Below are 20,319 nucleotides of genomic sequence, written 5' to 3'. Positions count from 1 at the left end.
TGATGCTTTAAAGAAGAAGAAAAGAAAACAGAAATTAAATCAAGTCATTCAAATGCTTTGAATTGGTGAACTGGTGAAACCGTGTGGTGTCAACATATGCTGATGTCCTACACTCAGTTCTATCACAAATTAACAACTGTTGTGGCTCATGCCTCATGCAAATCCTTCCAGACCACTAGGCTAGCTAGAGCCCATCCAGGGGTCAACGGCATTCTGGGAGCAGTGCTCATCTGCTATCACTGATGCATGAGCTCCATCCCCATGCCTAGAATTCAGGCAAGCCCAGTCCCCCAGTACAAGTTCAAGGAACCTCGGGCACTGCAAAATAGCTTATTACAATTGTCTTGTCTTCTCTCACTTTGCTCCTGTTTTTTGATTCTCATTTCCAATACTTCAGAACCTACCTGTATTCTTTCTAGCTTTGCTTCTTACTCTAAGCCCCCTTACTCATCCTTTTTCATCATTAGAAGATTTTTGCTTCCTGGTTGAGACTTCTCTACTGCATGGCTCCTCCATCTTAGCCCTATTGGCCCTGTGTGTAGATGATTATTTGTTATGGGGCTGCCCTGGGCACTGTAGGATGTTTAGGAACATCCCTGGCTTCTTCCCACTATTTTACCTAAGATGCTATGATGCTTCCTCCTGTCATATTACTGGAACTAAACTGCTCCCACTAGATGCCCGTAGGACCTCTCCCTGGTTGTAACAACCAAAACTACCCTCCAACATTGCAAATATCCCCTGAGGCCAAATGGCCCTCACTTGGCAACCACTGGTCTACTGAACATGATTTTCACTTGCCATTTGGTCCCATGAGCTCCTGGGTGTTGCCATGAAACACCACCTCACAACAGCTTCAGACCTCCAAGAGGAACCAGAAGGGTAGGCTGTTGGCTGTATCTTTGGCCTTCTATGATGAAGTTGGCAGAAGACAGGCCTGCCCATGATACACTTCCTCAGGACCTCATGAAGAAGATTCCTAAATGGTTTAAATACAGCATTTGGCTTTGTCTGGCTGGCCAAAGCCAAAACATCTGGTAGAACATTAATTTAGCCAATTGTAGTATGCTAGCAAGTCCCCATAATTAGATGAATTTTTCATCTTTCACTCATATTTGGGTGCTTGCACCCAGCCCATTCACTGGCAAACCAGTAGTACCAAGAGGACACAGTTGAAGAGAAGCACAATTAGGAGAAATACACTGTTTACAATCTATATTGAGTAGCTTTGAAGGTCATAAAACCCCATGACCTTCCCTATAGATGAGTCTAACAGGGTTGCACAAGCTAGGTTTTTATTCTCAGGTCTCCTTTAAATTCGATATCCCATTTCAATGCCATTACTCCTGGATCTTGACCACATTGAAAAATTGATATCCTCTAGCTTGGCTAGAAAGGAAAAGGGAAAGACTATGGTAGCCCACTAGAATAACAGGAGACATCCTTTAAGGCAGAGGGCGGGAGTGGGGAGGGGAGTGGCAAGGAAAACTTTGGCCTCCTTCCATGGTTGGCCAAAAGGAGCCCTGTTTCTGTTTATTCTGTTGCCTGCACTGCTTCTTCTAATTTGCCACACTCTCATTCATTCATCCATTCATTAAACATTGGCCAAGGAGTGCTTCAGGCTATGATCTCTATCAGTGACTAGAGATCTCAGTGTGAATGAGCCTTGACAAAGCATAACATCATGCTGAACTCAGGTCATAGAATCGATTATCTCTGGGCTCTACCACTCACCCACACGCACAAGTCATTAATCTTTCCTGGGCCTCAGTTTACTCTTCTGTAAAAGTATTATAAAATTTAAATGAGAGAATGATATAATACTCTTATCACAGGCTTTGGCCTGTGTACAGATCATAGTCAATGATCTGTAAATATTAGAGATGCTGATGCTGATAATAATATTTCTTACCACTATTCTCAGGAAGCTCAAAATCAACTAAGTATGTGTCAGGGGAGGAGAGATCAGGAAAACAGTTAACTGCAGCCAAGTAGTGGGTGCTGGTGCAGAAATCTCATGAGTACAGCGACGCCACACAAAAGAGAATGGTTAACCCTACTACAAGAGAGGAAGAAGGAGGAAGCCTTCCTAGACAAAGCACTCTGCTTCTCGGGGGTTATTGTATAATCAACCACTCCTCCCCTCGGGAATTTTGCCCCTGCACCAAGATCTCAAAGAAATTCTACTTGAGGACCCAAAAGGATGACCACTGGAAGCACCTCCAACACTCTTGTAGAGGCTTTTCCCATCAGGAAGAGGGATTAAGGTGCCCCCCAGCTGTGTCAAGCCAAAGCCAAGAAGGTCAAGAAAAGTGGGTCCAGGAGAATGTGGTCCTGCACAAAGATGGAAGGCTTCGCTGCTGCACTGTAATTGTTTCCATTCCACATCTGTTTTAAGGTGGCCAAGTTTACAAATACTCTCAACCCAATAGTGAGAAGATAAGGGAAAGAAGGCAAGGACCCACTCTGTCTCCAACAACTAGTATGTAGCATTTACATTGCTTTGAGTCTTTCAGAGGCCCGAAGATTCTGGAAAGGAGTTAGTATATAGTAGAGGAATTAAAAGGGTTTTGCAGAGGAAACCTATAGTTGGTGTCATAAAGATTCCTTCATCTCCATAAATTAGAAGAATGCAAAGCTGTCATGGCCATTTCTTCTTGTAATTTATTTTTTTTTAAGATTTTTATTTATTTATTTGACAGAGAGAGAGCACAAGCAGGCAGAGAGGGAGGCAGAGAGAGAGGAGGAAGCAGGCTCCCTGCTGAGCAGAGAGCCCAATGCGGGGCTCGATCCCAGGACCCTGAGACCACGACCTGAGCCGAAGGCAGCGGCTTAACCCACTGAGCCACCCAGGCGCCCCTCTTCTTGTAATTTAGATGCATATTTCATTCTCAAGATGGACAATTTGTAAAGAATATAGTTTTATTTAGGGACTGACATTTCACTCAAGAACAGGATGGGAAAAAAAAGTGGCACCTAAGTCACCATTAAAGCCCCAGAACAAGGGAAAGGTCAACAAAGACATTGCCCACTTATTTCTAGAGAATGAATGTTGCCTTGGGAAGAAATATTTTGTGTTTTTTTTTTTAAATTGCATCTGCTTTGGGGTCTTTCCTATTTTGAAATCCTATCAGTTCTACAAATCAAGATATTTCCTTCAGTTTCTTTATGTAAGAAGACGTTTCCTTATTGATATTTATTTCACAAAGGCATTGAGAATCCTAGGATAAGATGTTATTCACAGCTGCCTGTCTTGGCATATGCTTTGCTATTTGCCTTTTTTTTTCAAGTCCTTGAAAATGAACTTTATACCTTTTTCTGATTGCTAGGGGACACATTTAAGCTGTAAATGAAAATGTAAAAGACCACTTATATTTTTGAAGATCCTTAACATTTCTTGTGTAATTATTGGTTAGTATTTAAGATAAAGTAAAATTGAGGTGTTTTTTTTTTTCTTTCCACGGTGCTCTTCCTTCCCTGTGCATCCCACTTAAATTAGCACACACTATTCCCAATATATCATAAAGTTTCAAGAAGAGATTGGTTAACAGAGAGGTTTAAGAGCTTGTCCTCATTTGGGAGAGGGATACTTACCTTAAAGATTTATAACTATTGAGCTTTACTCCTCTTTGATAAGAAAAAGAAATGCCTCATGAAATGAGTTTTTAAAACAAGCAACAGATTCTTCGACTGTTTCTCTCCCTTAGCCGTAACCTGGCTGGTTATTTATGAGTCTGTCATCTTTCCCAAACACCACTGTAAATGAGTTGTAAAATCTGGTCACATTTTTGGGGTCAAATGCATACATGTGCATGAAATATGCTCTTGTCTCTAGGGGATAATATCTCCTTCCTTGAAGGAATAAAACCCATTCGATGCCCACCTGTGATATCAGGCTCTTAACTTTTTGTTGATTTAATCTTCCATTCAGGTAAAATTTATTGATGTCCTGTTATGTTCTAGGTACTAAGGATACGCCAGTATGCAGAACCAGAACACTGAGATGACAGAAATGCTCTATGCCTTTCCAGTGCAGTCATCACTAGCCACCAGTGGGTCCAGCTACAGAAGTGGCCATACTTGACAGCACGGGGTAAGAGTCCTCTGTTATCTTTCCTGCATAAACCACACCCCTAGGCTTCCTCTCTGATTTTCAGTCTGGGTTTCTTTACAATGGACTGAAAACTAAAAGACAATTATGACATATCCTGAGAAGAGAATCCTTTTAAATGTTAATATTTTTAAAAATTATTGGTCTTCTACTCATACCCAGTCTAATAGTTATTTTCTGTAGCAATTTGCATCTTTTAAGTCTTTTGATGTGTTCAATGCCCATCTCCTCTTTCCACTCCCATCTGGTTCCTCTCTTGAGATGGTCAGCTTCTTGTGTGTTCGGAATGGGGGGAGAAGGAATGGGCTCTAGTGGGCAGAGGTTCCGTAGAGTTTCCTCATTCTGAGCAGAGCGAGAGCCATGATGCCAGCATCTGGGAACCCTGAGGCAGGGATTATAAATGACAGATCCCAGAAAGAGTACGGTACATGGGGATACAATGACTTCTGAGGTGAGAGATAGCATCAATCCTATATGATTGTATCTGGTATCCATGACCCTTGAAAAGCCATAGGGATACTGAACAGGTCGTCTTAATCCTCTGCATCTTTGAAGCTAGAAGAGTACAAACACCTTGTCACTGAGATGCTCCTTCCCAGGACCCCAGCAAGGGACTACTGCCCCATCTTTTTACACACAGCATCCCCACACTGGAATAGAAATCCCTTTATCTTCCACCAGTCAGAGAACAGCCTCTATCTGGAGAGCTGTAACATACAGATCTGTGACTGTTTTTAAAATAATGCATTAAAGGAAACTCAGCAGCTAGAGAAAGGAAGACCAATCTGAGCAAACAAAACATTTGGCCAGTGAAATGAAGCTTTTAGAAACAAGAGAGGAAAACCTGGACAAACTAATAACAAGAGCAGTTAGGAGATTCAAATGCACAAAAAAAGATTCAAATTCTCACAAAAACAATGCCCAGACCTCAGAAAAAAATGATTTCTCCACTGAATGGGGCTTTTAGATTTCACATATATAAGAAGAACTTCAGGAGATGCCATTAAATCAGAATTTCACATAAACAATAAATAATTTTAGTATATTCTTCCCATGCTACACTAAAAAAAAATTCATTCTGAAATCAAATTTAACTATATATTCTGTATTTTATCTGGCAGCACTATCATTGAACAACTCAGTGGCTGAATTGAAGAGAGGTTAGTCATTGAAGCAATGTGAACTGGTGACTAGAAAACACATGGAAAAAACTCGCACTGAACAGAGCAAGCAAAGAGGTGGGCAAACGAAAGAAAGGGTGAGACCTTGAGCTGGGTCTAGCAGACATACTATAAGTAATAATATGAATTCCAAGAGCAAAAGGCAGTAATTTTAAAGTGTGTGATAAAAGATATATATGCCCCTAAGTTTGTTGCAACATTATTTACAATAGCCAACATAAAGAAGCAGCTCAAGTGTCTATCAGTAGATGAATGGTTAAAGAAAATGTGATATATATTTATGCAATGGAATATTATTCATCCTACAAAGAATGAAATCTTGCCATTTGCAACAATATGGATGGAGCTAGAGAATATTACGCTAAGTGAAACAAGTCGGTCAGAGAAAGATAAATACCATATGATTTTACTCAAATGTGGAATTTAAGAAGCAAAACAAATGAGCAAAGGTGAAAAAAAAGTGAGAGAGATACAAATCAAGAAAAAGACTCTTAACTATAGAGAACAAACTTATGGTTACTAGAGGAGAGGTGGGGAGATGGGTAAAATAGAAGATGAGGATTGGGACGCTTGGGTGGCTCAGTTGGTTAAGTAGCTGCCTTCAGCTCAGGTCATGATCCCAGCATCCTGGGATCGAGTCCCACATCAGGCTCCTTGCTCGGCAGGGAGCCTGCTTCTCCCTCTGCCTCCATCTGCCAGTGCTTGCTCGCTCTCTCTCTCTCTCTCTCTGACAAATAAATAAATAAAATCTTTTTAAAATTAAAAAAAAAAAGAAGAGGCAGATTAAGTAGGGCCCTTGTGATGAGTGCCAGCTGATGTATGGAATTGCTGAATCACTATATTGTAAACCTGAAACTAATATAACACTGTATGTTAACTATCCGAGAGTTGAAATAAAATAAAATAGTAAAAAAAAAGAAAAGAAAAGAAAAGAAAATTTTAAAAAGAGACAAACAAAAAAACCCAGACTCTTAAATACAGAGAACAAAGTGGTGGTTACCAGAGGGAAGGTAGTGGGGGAATAGGGGGATTAAGAGTACACTTATCATTATGAACACTGAGTAACGCATAGAATTGTTGAATCATTACACTGTAGACCTGAAAGTAATATAACACTGTGTGTTAATTATACTTGAATAAAAAAATTTAAAAAATAATAAATAAAAGTACGTAATAGAAGAAAATCCTTACTAAGCTGAAGAGACTCCAGATTCTGGAGATTGAAAAGACTCCTGGAGTTCTAAACTTGACTGATGAAGAAAAACACTCATATGGGTATGTCTTGGTAAAATTCCTGAACGAAATTAAAAAGCAAAAATCTGACAAGCTCCTGGATAGAAAGAACAAATTACCTGTGAATGGGAAAGCATACAATTGCTATCTGACTTATTACCGGCAACACTGGAGGCTAGAAGACAACGGAATAACAGTTGCCAATGACCAACTAAAATCAATTGGGGGAATCCTCTGCCCAGTCAAGATGGCATTGACCAGCTAAGGTGAAAGGAGACTTGCGGACATGTAAGAATTTGGAGATTACACTAGCTATAACTCCCACCTGAGGAAAGTAATCTAAGGCTTCAAGAGGAAAGACTCTGAGGGCTGCCAGGGTGGCTCAATCAATTAAGTGTCTGCCTTCCACTCAGGTCATGATCCCAGGGTCCTAGAATTGAGCCCTGCAGTGGCCTCCCTGCCAATGGGGGAGTCTGCTTGTCCCTCTCCCTCTGCCCCTCCACACCACTTGTGCTCGCTCTCTCTCTCTCTCTCTCTCTCTCTCTCTCAAAAAACAAATAAAATCTTTAAAGAAAAAAAAGGAAAGAATTTATTAGAGACTTTAAAATACAGGAAGATGGAGAGGAGAGAAAACAGTGATGAACAGTGAACCCAATATAGACTTACCCAATATAGGTAAGTGGATATTAATGGACTATTGGGCTCTGTACAATGTAAATGCTATAGTCCTTTGGAAACAGAAGGGACATATGACAAAGGAGATTCTCATAATAACCAGAACTAAAGTCCAAGATAATCCCAGGCAAATTTAGGAGTTAGAAATGGAGAAGGAGAAAGGAGGTGAGATGTCCCAAAGATCTCACCTCAGGGAGTGGGAAGTGGTGATGAGGAGGAGAGGGGAAGAGGGAACATTCTAGAGGTTTCATCTCCTTCAGGATTGGGATGTGCAGGAAGCAGAACACCACACTGGGAAAAGGGTATGCCTTTCCTGAGAAAATAGTTGGAATCTAAAAGTAGATGTCTTATGAACTCAAGAAAAGGAAACAGAATGAAACTGAAAAGTTCAATAGAATATCCAAATTCACAAGGAGGAGAAAACAGAATGAAAAAATAGAATGATCAGCAATCTGATGGAATCAGCCAAAATAAAGGGAATCATAAGGAATTAATGATAAATGATTAAAATAAATAATTTTGAAGTAATTACCATTCCTAGAACATGCCATTAATGTTACTCTCCATACCTGCACTATCCTTCAGGTTTACCTTGCATGCCTTTCTCTGCCACTACAAGGAAGGCCTGTGTGGATTACATCAATGGGTTCTCTCGCGATCTGGCTTTTTTTTTAGGTGCAGCCAGTGAAAGGACCAGAAGATATCAGAGGGAAGGAGAATGGGGAAGTTAGTCCCTGGGCTCCTCCCATGCCAGGTTGCTCTGTTGTGCTCCCCTACAGAAGGCAGCCCCATGTACACACCTACCCAACTGTGTTCTCATCATGGCTTCCCCCCTTGCCTCTTCAGGCCTGGGATGGTAATGCTTTGGGCTGTCACTATCCCCAGTTTGATTCCCTTAAACTCTGCCCATACCTGAAGTAGTCACTATACTGATCTTGCTTCAAATTATCCACATTGCATGTGCCATCTGTTTCTTCCCAGGACCCTGACCAAATACTTCTCTCCACCTGAATGCCCCTCTCAAGCCATCTCTGCCTCATGGGCTCCTGCTGGTGCTTTTTGGAGGAAAGTAGGTATCATCTCTGAAGTAAATAAGAAACAGTGCTGACTGGAGACCTACAGACTGGGGACCAAGTCCTAGCTCTGCTCTGTAATCAAGGACAAGTTACATCCATCTCTGAAAATGGAGATGATGGTGCTCACCCCCCTCCAGGCTATCATGAGGATTATGCACCCTATAAATGCTAGTTCCCATCCTCATGACATTGGCAGCAATCCATGTATTTTCTTTGCTCTATACCATTTTCTTTTTTTAACTTACTTATTTGTTTGAGAGACAGAGCATGCGGGTAGGGCCAGAGGGAGAGGAAAAGAGAGAATCTAAGCAGGTTCCCCACTGAGTAGGAAGCCCAACTTGGGGCTCAATCTCAGGACCCTAAACCAAAATCAAAAGTCAGATGCTTAACCAACTGAGCCACCAAGGCACTCCTGCTCCTATGTCATTTTCTTTTTTTTTAAGATTTTATTTATTTATTTGACATAGAGAGAGCAAAAGTAGGGGGAGCAGGTAGAGGGAGAGGGAGAAGCAGGCTCCTCCCTGACTGAGGAGCCCAATGCAGGGCTCCATCCCAGGACCCCAGGATCATGACCTGAGCTAAAGTCAGATGCCTAATGACTGAACCACCCAGGTGCTCCTCTTACACCATTTTCTAACAGCTTTATTGAGACATCATTGACATACCATATAATTCACCTATTTAAGGTGTATAACTCAATGACTTTTAGCATACTGAGAGTTGTGCACCCATCACCACAGTTGATATAAGAACACTTTTTAACTCCAAAAAGAAACCTGCTTCCTGGGACACCTGGGTGGCTCAGTTGGTTAAGCATCTGCCTTCGACTTGGGTCATGATCCCAGGGTCCTAGGACTGAGTCTCACATTGGGCTCCTTGCTTGGGGGGAGCCTTCTTCTTCCTCTGCCTGCTGCTTCCCCTGTTTGTGCTTGCTCTCTGCTCTCTCTGATAAATAAACAAATAAAAGCTTAAAAAAGAAAAAAAGAAACCTGCTCCCCTTAGCCATCATTCCTCCATCCTTCCCCATCCCAACACAAGACAACCACTAATTTGCTTTCTGCCTCTATAAATTTGTCTACTCTAAACATTTCACATAAATGGGGTTGTACACGATGTGGTCCTTTGTGTCTGACTTCTTTCACTTGGCATAATGTTTTCAAGGTTCATCGATGTTGTAGCATGAATTAGTAACTATAAGTAACAACTAGTAACTACTAGTTGTTTTTCATCGCCAAATAATCTCTGTTTTGTTCCACTCATCAGTTGATGGACATTTGGGTTGTTTCCACTTTTTGGCTGTCATAAATAATGCTAGTAGGAACATTTGTATATCTCATAGCATTTTATAAAAACCTAGAGGACAGCTTTTACTACTCTGTGCCATAATCACTTGTTGGCATGTCTGTTCTTTGCCCCATCCCCCACTCACTTACCAGGGAGTAAAATTCCCATGGGCAGTGTGCATGTGGGGTCACTCCTGCTGTGTACAGGAACTAGCACATTATAGACAATCTGTCATGTCTGCAAAATAATGACTCTAGTCATTCCACCATCTTTGATGGCAGCAATAATATCCATGGCCATGTCTTTAGTTAGCACTAAAACAAGCAAAGGGGGAGGATTCTCTCATCTGTTATTTCCTTCCACCCTCTTTGATCTAGGGCCTCCATAATCTCACAACCAGATCTTCAAAAGCCATTGGTCTCACAGTTCTTCCTTTTCCTGAAACACAATTCTATTTTTTACAAAGGTCTTTAATCTCACCTAGATTGTTCAGATGTTTGGGAAATTTTATTAAACTTCTACTATGCACGAGTAACACAGAAAACAACTGTCAACCTCAGGTACAGGAGAGAGTATCAATCAACATATCTCTTATGGTTGAGAGGATTGAGAACGATACTAATTATTCTCCAATACTGATTATTGAACTGTTACCACCCATTCAAGGAACAGACAGAAAATAGAAATCAATGTAGAGTCTGATGGGTCATAAGGATCAAGACGGAAGAAGGAGTACGTTAAATATGAAGACATTTACATCTGGTTAAACATCACATCTAGAGAGTGGTCATGGTATGTGCATGGTAAATGCGGGGATTACTTAGAATGTAATGTTGTATTACTTTCCATCAGAATCCTGGAGGAGAACATAGGCAGTAATCTCTTCGATATCAGCCACAGCAACTTCTTTCAAGATATGTCTCCAAAGGCAAAGGAAACAAAAGCAAAAATAAACTTTTGGGACTTCATCAAAATCAAAAGCTTCTGCACAGCAAAGGAAACAGTCAACAAAACAAAGAGGCAACCCACGGAATGGGAGAAGATATTTGCAAATGACAGTAGAGACAAAAGGTTGATATCCAGGATCTATAAAGAACTCCTCAAACTCAACACACACAAAACAGATAATCATATCAAAAAATGGGCAGAAGATATGAACAGATACTTCTCCAATGAAGACATACAAATGGCTATCAGACACATGAAAAAATGTTCATCATCACTAGCCTTCAGGGAGATTCAAATTAAAACCACATTGAGATATCACCTTACACCACTTAGAATGGCCAAAATTAGCAAGACAGGAAACAACACGTGTTGGAGAGGATGTGGAGAAAGGGGAACCCTCTTACACTGTTGGTGGGAATGCAAGTTGGTGCAGCCTTTTTGGAGAACAGTGTGGAGATTCCTTAAGAAATTAAAAATAGAGCTTCCCTATGACCCTGCAATTGCACTACTGGGTATTTACCCCAAAGATACAGATGTAGTGAAAAGAAGGGCCATCTGTACCCCAATGTTTATAGCAGCAATGGCCACGGTCGCCAAACTGTGGAAAGAACCAAGATGCCCTTCAACGGACAAATGGATAAGGAAGATGTGGTCCATATACACTATGGAGTATTATGCCTCCATCAGAAAGGATGAATACCCAACTTTTGTAGCAACATGGTCGGGACTGGAAGAGATTATGCTGAGTGAAATAAGTCAAGCAGAGAGAGTCAATTATCATATGGTTTCACTTATTTGTGGAACATAACAAATAGCATGGAGGACATGGGGAGTTAGAGAGGAAAAGGGAGTTGGGGGAAATTGGAAGGGGAGGTGAACCATGAGAGAGTATGGACTCTGAAAAACAATCTGAGGGGTTTGAAGGGGCGGGGGGTGGGAAGTTGGGGGAACCAGGTGGTGGGTATTAGAGAGGGCATGGATTGCATGGAGCACTGGGTGTGGTGCAAAAACAATGAATGCTGCTACGCTGAAAATTTAAAAAAATAAAATTTAAAAAAAAGAATGTAATGTTGTAATAACTGAACAGGATTTACTGATCATAATTAAACAAACATCTCAGTTAAAAAAAATCATGCCTCCAAGAAGCCCTGCCCCTGTGCACCTGATGAAGAATATCAATGTAAATGATAGAAAGAGGTGGAGAGAAGTAGGAAGTAGTTGGAGAAGCATGTTTGCAGCTGACAGATAATGAACTTTTTGGTTGAGTAAAACAGATATATTGAACCTATATGCTTGAGAGCATCTTAGTCTGGTATCATCCTGCCATCCTTCTCCATCTTTATGCTTGCAACACTGCAAGCATGAAATCAGCTACGCTGACTCACCTCTCTGGCTTAAAAGCTGTTCTGGGAACCAAAAAAAAAAAAAAAAGGATAATAATATGATTAAATTACTTGTCTGACAATTTTTGAATGTTGACTGGTGATGCCAGCTTTTGTGGCCGCAATCAATTGCTCTCCTGTCCCTTGCCACACCAAAAATAGCATAGTCCACCTGGAGAGGATACAAGTCAAGGGGGATCATAAAATGTTCTGAAGCTCAACAGAAAGGAGTAAAGTTCAAGAAAGGTTCAAAGAAGATTTTTCTGTAAAATGGTTTTACAAAGGAAGATCATTGGGCCAGCATGTCCATGATTTGACCTGTTACAGAATAAAGTGGTATTTCCAGATTTAGATATCTTAGCTTCAAGCAAGCACAGGGATTTTTTTAAAAGGCATTTTAGAATATTATGTGGACGTATGGCATAGAAAAAATAAATTAGTTTTAAAGAGATGTGTATCCTGGAACAGTTTTATCTAATATGAATGTTTCATGCAAAGTAATTGAAGAATGTGTTGAACACAAGTTACCATTTTGCACCCATGAGAAGTAGCTGGATTAACTTCTGTGCCAGGAAGATGGAAAAAATAACATAGATCTAAATATCTAATGATGGAAACAGCAAATACATTTTACTGATCAATTGTCATACACAGAATTTGCTTTGCACTCATTTCCTTAAAAAACTGACACATATGTAAAAATCATTAATTTCTTTTTTTAATGAAGTTTTCATTTTCCAGGAAATCCTTGTTAATCTGAAGAGCAGGATGTACGAGTGTCCCTTCTCAGCAGGATTTGATGTCACAGCGGCAGCACAGAAGCTGAAGAATGGAACGGTGGTACAGCATTGATGAAAAGATCCATCATCTGCTTTCACATCCTCTGCTTTTCTTTTTCAGGTTTCTCTTTCAGCCTCTACATGTGAGCCATCTCCTGCTCAGTAATAAATGACACTGGTCCCATGAAATTTATGAGCTTTTCACAGCATAAAATAGCATCAGATAAAGGTATTCTTCATCTGTCCAATACCACTCTTACTATCACAGACCCAGCTCAGTGGAGCTCACCATCATCAGGAAATCATTCTTCAGTTATTATGATAAATGATTTTTAAAAGCAGGCAATGGTTTTTCTTTTGAAAATATAAGGATATTGGAGGGGAAGATGAACCATGAGAGACTGTGGACCCTGAAAAACAATCTGAGGGTTTTGGAGGGGCAGAGGGTGGGAGGTTGGGTAAGCCTGGTGGTGTGGGTGTTATGGAGGGCACAGATTGCATGGAGCACTGGGTGTGGTGTATAAACGATGAATTCTGGAACACTGAAAATTTTTAAAAATAAATAAAAATTTTAAAAAATATATAAAGATAGAGCAAGCATAAAATAATTTCATCATACAGTCTTATGTTTGTACTCCTGGACAAATGATCTTATAGTAAACTTCATGAAATAATAGTTCAAAGAAGACCCACTTCTTATTTCGGTAAGATACAAAGGATACATTTTCTATGAGCTAAGAACCATCTGATATAAACCAACAATCAATTTAAAAGACTGTGATTAAAATATGAAAAATAAAACTCAATGCTTTCAAAGCTTGATTAAAATATGCAGAAGATAAATTTGAGAAACACAGCATTTTTTTGAAAAATCAACCATTAAGGCAACATTGAATGAAAATGAAAATATTAGCAAAGTTGGCAGATAAAGTGGGTAGATTACAAAGAGTCAACTAATGAGTGGACCTTTGGGCAGAGAAGGAGCAAGTAGATCAAAGCAATATTCAGAAGTATGGTTAAGAGAAAATTTATACAAACTAAGCATTTTTAACTTTAGAGAATGAGATAACCAACTATATTTCAGACAAAATTGACAAATAAACAGCCTTCCCAGGACACATAATGGTCAAGTTTTAAAAGAAAAATAAAGAACTGGAAGTAGCCTTTGGATTAGGCAATCCAGAAATCGGGGTAATAGTCAAACTTCCCGAAAGAGCAGTCTATTCTCATGCCTTCTTTTCCTTATCTCCAACATAGTCCTTAACCAACTTTTTCTGGCTTCCACCTGTTCCACTTTGTCACCAAGAAACTGCTCTCACCAAGAAAAATTGATGCTTTTTTGTAACTAAATCCAAAGGACACTTTACAGCTCTTGTCTTGTTTGACTTGTCTGCAACATTGGACACCATCTACTCTTTTTGAGAAATATCTTTTTCCTTGGTTTTAAAGGTATCAAGCTTTCTAAGTTTCCTTCCCCATAATTCTGAAGTATTTTTACTCATTCTCCTTTTCTGATTTTTATCCATCCTTAAAGTTGGGTAATCTTCTAGGCTCTTTCTTCTTGATGCCATCTACACAGCTTCCATTACCATGGATATGCCAACAATTCCCATATCCATGTCTCCACATCTCCTTTCCCATGAGCTCCAGATTCACATGTTTTATCTCCTGAATATGGCCTGGGCTGCCTTCACAACTTCTCTCTCTTCCACTCCCAGTCATGTTCCAGTGCCATTATTCCCTAAATCAGTAAACTGGCACCATAATCTATTCTGCTTCTCATGCCAGAAATCTCAAAGCTATTTGTTACTCTTCTCTCTCTCGCTCTCTTACTTTCACCCAAACACGTAGTACTGTTGATACAACACGTTAAGCATTTTTCATGTCTGTATATCTCTCTTCACCTCCACCACTCCCACCCTTCTTGAAGGCATAGTTATCTCTTACCTAGACTCTATAACAGCCTCAAATCCAGATTCCCAGCAACAAGTCTTATATCCCACACCTACATTCATTCACAATTCTGCAATATGAGAGATCTTTCATGTTACCGACCTACTTATGGCTACTTAAAACTTTTCATTTTGGTTCTTCTTTTAGGAAAAATATCTCAAATCTCAAATAATCATAGAGAACTCTAGAACCTGTATACTTTAGGCATCATTCTCCTCTTTACTTGATTATCCTCCAGTGTTCCTCAAATGTGGCACCTGTTTCTTAATTCCTTGAACAGGAGTTATTTCCTTTTGTCTATATATTTCTCTCTCCTTCCCACCTCTTCTCTCTTGACCTGTCCAACTTTGACTCATCATTCAAGTTTCTTCTTTTGGCTTATGGCTATCTCAGCGAAGCTTCTTTTTCCTCCATAGCTAGGTTAAATTCTAGCCAGAAAATAAACAATCCAATTTAAAAATAGGCCAAAATGCTTAACAGACACCTCACCAAGAATATATACAGATGGTGAGGCACCTGGGTGGCTCAGTCATTAAGCATCTGCCTTCAGCTCAAGTCATGATCCTAGAGTCCTGGGATCAAGCCCCGAATTGGGCTCCCCACTCAGTGAGCCTGCTTCTCTCTCTCCTCCTGCCTGCTTCTCCCCCTGCTTGTGCTCTCTGTCAAATAAATAAAAAAAATCTTTGGAAAAAAAGAATATAAACAGATGGGAAATAAGCAAATGAAAACATGTTCCTCAACACATATCATCAGGAAAATGCAACTTAAAACAATGAAATACCACTAAATTCCTATTAAAATGTCCAAAATCTGAAACACTGACAATGCCTAAGGCTGGCAAGGATATAGAGCAATAGGACAACAGCAATTCTCATTCACTGTTGATGGGAATGAAAGATGGAACAGGAACTATAGAAGACTGTTTGGCAATTTCTATAAAACTACATATATCCTTACTATATAATTCAGCAGTCTTCCTCCTTAGTATTTACCAAAGGAGTTGAAAATATATCCATCAAACACTTGCACATAGATGCTTATAAAAGATTTATTAATAATTTCCAAAAACTATAATCAGCCAAGATATTCTTCAGTAGATGAATGGATAAGTAAATGATACATCCAGAAAATGGAATATTATTTAGCACTAATAAATGAACTATGGGGGCACCTGGGTGGCTCAGTGGATTAAAGCCTATTCCTTCAGCTCAGGTCATGATTCCAGGGTCCTAGGATCAAACCCCACATTGGGCTCTCTGCTCAGCAAGGAGCCTGCCTCCCCCCGCGACCTGCCTCTCTGCCTACTTGTGATCTCTGTCAAATAAATAAATAAATACTATTTAAAAAAGAAGAAATGAACTATGAAGCCATGAAAAGATATGGAGTAATCCTAAGAATTAAGCTATTAAGCAATTACTAAAGGAAAGAAACCAATTTGAAAAGGCTACATAATATATGATTTCAACTATATAACATTCAGAAAAATGCAAATCTATAGAAACAGTAAAAAAAAATCAGTGGTTGTCAGGGGTTGGGAGGAATAAGTAAGTGGGACACAGAATTTTTAGGGCACAGAAAATATTTTCTGTGATATTATAATGATGAATATATGTCATTATATATTCGTACTAAACCAGACAATGTAGAAGAAAGAATAAGTGAACTTGAAAATAGATCAAAGGTGCCTGGGTGGCTTAGTGGGTTAAGCCTTTGCCTTCGACTTGGGTCATGATCTCAGGGCCCTGGGATTTAGCCCCACATTGGGCTCTCTGCGCAGTGGGGAGCCTGCTCCCCCCGCCCCGCCGCCTGTTGCTCTGCATACTTGTGGTCTCTCTCTCTCTCTCTCTCTGTCAAATAAATAAATAAAAATCTTTAAAAAAAAAGAAATATATCAGTAAAAATTATCCAATCTGAAAAATAGAGAAGCAAAAATTGAAGAAAAAGAAATAGAGCCTCAAAAACACATGGTCAAACATCAAACATACCAAAATGCATATAATGGAAGACAGAGGGATGCAGACAATTTCTTTTTTAAGAAATAATGATTGAACACTTCCCAACTTTTATTAAAACACTAATATGTATACACTAGTATACACTAATATACTAAGAAGATGAACAAACTTTAAGTATATTAAAAACAAAGAGTTCCACATCTAGAAACATCATAGTCCAATTCTAGAAAACCAAAGACAAAGAGAAAATCTTGAAAGTAGTAAGGGAAAAATGACATGATATCAAGGGAGACCAGTAGGAGGCCAGGTGTCCAGGTAACCCAAGAAGTGTCACGGGCCTGGTGATCCAGAGACACTCTAACTCTAGTCCTGGTATCAGTCATGTTGGCTGCAGCTTACCATGTGTAGGCTACTTTTATATTATTTCCTTCAAGCTCCAGGCACCAGCAGCTTGGGATCATACTCTCAGGCTTGAGGCAGAATTCCAAGAGGCTGGCAGTGAAGACAGAACCACCCTGGCCACAGCCCTATGTTACTGAAAAAGCAGTTGCCCTCAGAACAATGACATAGATTAACAATAAACTACTCATGGGAAACAGTGGAGGCCAGAAAGCAGAGGGGTGACATATAAAGTGCTGAAAGAAAAAGCTGCCAACCAATAGCTTCATATTCAGCAAAACTACCCTTCAGAAAATGAATATAAAAGAAAGATACTCCCAGATAAACAAAGATTGAGAGCATGTGTTGCTAGCAGACCTATATTACAAGTAATAATAAAGTCTTTCAGGCTAAAAGGAAATGATGTCAGTTATTTGAATACACAGATGAAATGAAAATCACTAAAAATGGTAACTACATAGATCGATATAAAAGATTAACATATTATATTTATTAATTACATGTACAAATATATAGTTATCTTCTATTGTTTGAGAATTTCTATTACATTGCATAAAGCAGTGATTATAACATTGTATTGTTGCATTTTAATACATACTGATGTTATGTGTATGATTAATAATTAGAACACATCATCCAATTGCTAGAGAATGCACATTCTTTTCAAGCAGACATGGAACATTCTCCAGGATGGCCTATATGTTAGGCATAAAACAAGGTTCAATAGATTCAAATAGGTTAAAATTATACAAAGTGTATTCTCTAACCACAATGGAACTAAATTAGAAATCAACAACAGAAAGTAATCTAGGAAAACCCAGTTATGTGGAATTTGAATAATATACTTCTATATAATTGATGACTCAAAGAAAAAGGCATGAGGGTAACTATAAAATATTTGGAATTGAATGAAAACAAAAACACAATATATTTAAGTTTATGGAATGCAGTTAGAGCTGGCATTAAAAAACTAAAACAGAAAAGAAAAAAGTCTCAAATGAATAACTGACATCTACATTAAGAAACTAGGAAAAGAAGAGCAAAATAAATGACAGAAAACAGAAAAATAATGAAACCAAAAGTTGGTTCTTTGAAAAGATCAAGAAAATTGACAACCTTTAGAATAACCAATCTAGAAAAGAATGGAGAAAGAGGAAACAAGCAAAATCAAGACCAGAAGAGGGAACATATTACTAACTCTACAAAAAACAAGAGAATTATAATATCATGAGCAAGTCTAGGCCAAAAAAAAAAAAATAGATAAGCTGGATGAAATTAACAGATTCCTAGAAAGATACTCCAAAAACTCTTTCAAAAAGAAAAAAAAAATCTGAATAGAAACACAACAACTAAAGAAATTAAATTAATAATTAAAATCTTCACCCAAAGAAAACTGAAGGCCAAGTTGGCTTCACTAGAGAATATTATCAAATATCTAAAGAAGAAATATTACCAATTCTTAACAAATTTTTCCCAAGATAATAGAAAAGGAAGCATTCCCCAGCTCATTCCTTGAGGTCAGAATTACTCTGATAACAAAGGCAAAGACATTACAACAAAAGAAAAGTACAGACCAATATCCATCATAAATATAAATACAAAAATATTAAACATAATATTATCAAATTGAATTTACCAACATATCAACAAATTATATACTACATCAAGTTTTTCTTATCTTGTGGTTTACCCAGGAATGCAATAAAGAGAATATGTAAAAAATATATATATACCTTGCATCATATTGAAAGGTGAAAGACTGATTCTCATGAACTAGGCATGACTGTCTGCTTTCAATACATCTATTCAACATTAACTATCTTGACAGTAAAATAAAGCATCCAAAAAAAAGAATAAAAGAAAAGAAAGGCATTCAAATTAGAAAGAAAGAAATTTAATGGACAATTTTTTTTTAGCTGTCAATATTAAGTGCTAGGGAGGATATGGAGTAAATATACCTCTACACATAGGTGATGGTGGGAAGAGAAAATACCATGGCCACTTTGGAAAACGGTCTGGCAGTTTCTTATAAAGTTACACACACAATTACCATATGACCCAGCAATTTCAATCCTGGATATTTACCCAAGAGAAATGAAACATAGGTCTCTTAAAGATCTGTTCACAAATGTTTACAGCAGCCTTATTCCTAACTGCACAAACCAGGAAACAACCCAAATGTCCATCAACTGGTGAATGCATAAACAAATGGTGGTTTAGCCCTATGATGAAATACTACACAGAAATAAAAAGGGAGGAACTACTACATGCGACAGTATCAACAAACCCCAGGTGCATTATGCTGAGAAAAAGAAACACCAGACACAAAGGTTCTACATAGTATGACTCCACTTATGTGATGATCTGGAAAAGGTGAAACTGTAGACATCAGTTAGATGAATGGTTGTCAGGGGATGGGATGGAAATAGGGCATCAACTATAAGGGAAACCAGAGAACTTCCTGGGACAATGGAAATAGTCTGTATTACATTGTAGTGGTGGTTACATGACTATGGATGTTAATATTCACCAAACATTATGCCTCTTTAGGGAAATCTTACTGTACATAATTTGTTCCTGAGTTGAGAGAAAGAATATAGAAAAGAGGATAATACTAAACCAGTGTTTGCTAGGAATTTTCTGTACTTTGAAAAAAAAATCATTTATCTTTATTTTGGAAATTTGTTCTGAGATGGGAATAGAATAAATAAAAATAAATCTGCAATTAAAAGCATTGTTGATGAAACTGTGGCAATGAAAAGGCAGTAAGAAAATCTTAGAAAGCTTAAGGAGGAGCAGGGAATGGGTATTCAGCAAAGAAGAGTCAACAAAATGACCTGTAAATAAAAAATAGATTGATGGGACTTTTTGACAACATGGAAGTCAGGTATGATATCCTCAAAGTTTTGTGAAAAAATAACTTTGAGGGCGCCTGGGTGGCTCAGTGGGTTAAGCCTCTGCTTTCGGCTCAGGTCATGATCCCAGAGTCCTGGGATCGAGTCCCGCATCGGTCTCTCTGCTTGGCAGGGAGCCTGCTTCCTCCTCTCTCTCTCTCTCTCTCTCTGCCTACTTGTGATCTCTCTCTGTCAAATAAATAAGTAAAATCTTTAAAAAAAAAAAGAAAGAAAAAATAACTTTGAATCTAGAAAAATCTATCGAACTGAACTACATTCAGAGTAAGTGGGATAAAAAATAAATAAAGATGGATGAACAAAGATGGAAATAATTTAGCACTACCAAAACCCCACTGAAAGACATACTAAAGACTGTAGTATTTTACAAAGTAGGAATTTGAACTCAGATGGAAACAGAGGGATGTAAGAAATAATGGTAAGTAGAGAAA

General features: G+C 38.7%; 1 long non-coding RNA gene across 1 annotated transcript in view; it reads left to right on the top strand.

Annotated features, from left to right (window-relative positions):
• Nucleotides 1-10,290, top strand: part of LOC125089785 (uncharacterized) — a 33,886-nt gene extending 23,596 nt beyond the window's left edge. The window contains exons 2-4 of the long non-coding RNA XR_007124062.1: nucleotides 3,964-4,093; nucleotides 5,233-5,349; nucleotides 10,227-10,290. This is a non-coding gene — a long non-coding RNA (uncharacterized LOC125089785). The remainder of the gene's footprint in view (nucleotides 1-3,963; nucleotides 4,094-5,232; nucleotides 5,350-10,226) is intronic.
• Nucleotides 10,291-20,319: the final 10,029 nt, after the last annotated feature.

Source organism: Lutra lutra, chromosome 17 (genome assembly GCF_902655055.1).
Source record: "Lutra lutra chromosome 17, mLutLut1.2, whole genome shotgun sequence".
Classification (NCBI taxonomy): Eukaryota; Metazoa; Chordata; class Mammalia; order Carnivora; family Mustelidae; genus Lutra; species Lutra lutra.
The sequence above is the reverse complement of the archived record's forward strand: the minus strand, read 5'-3'. Positions and strand labels throughout refer to the sequence as shown.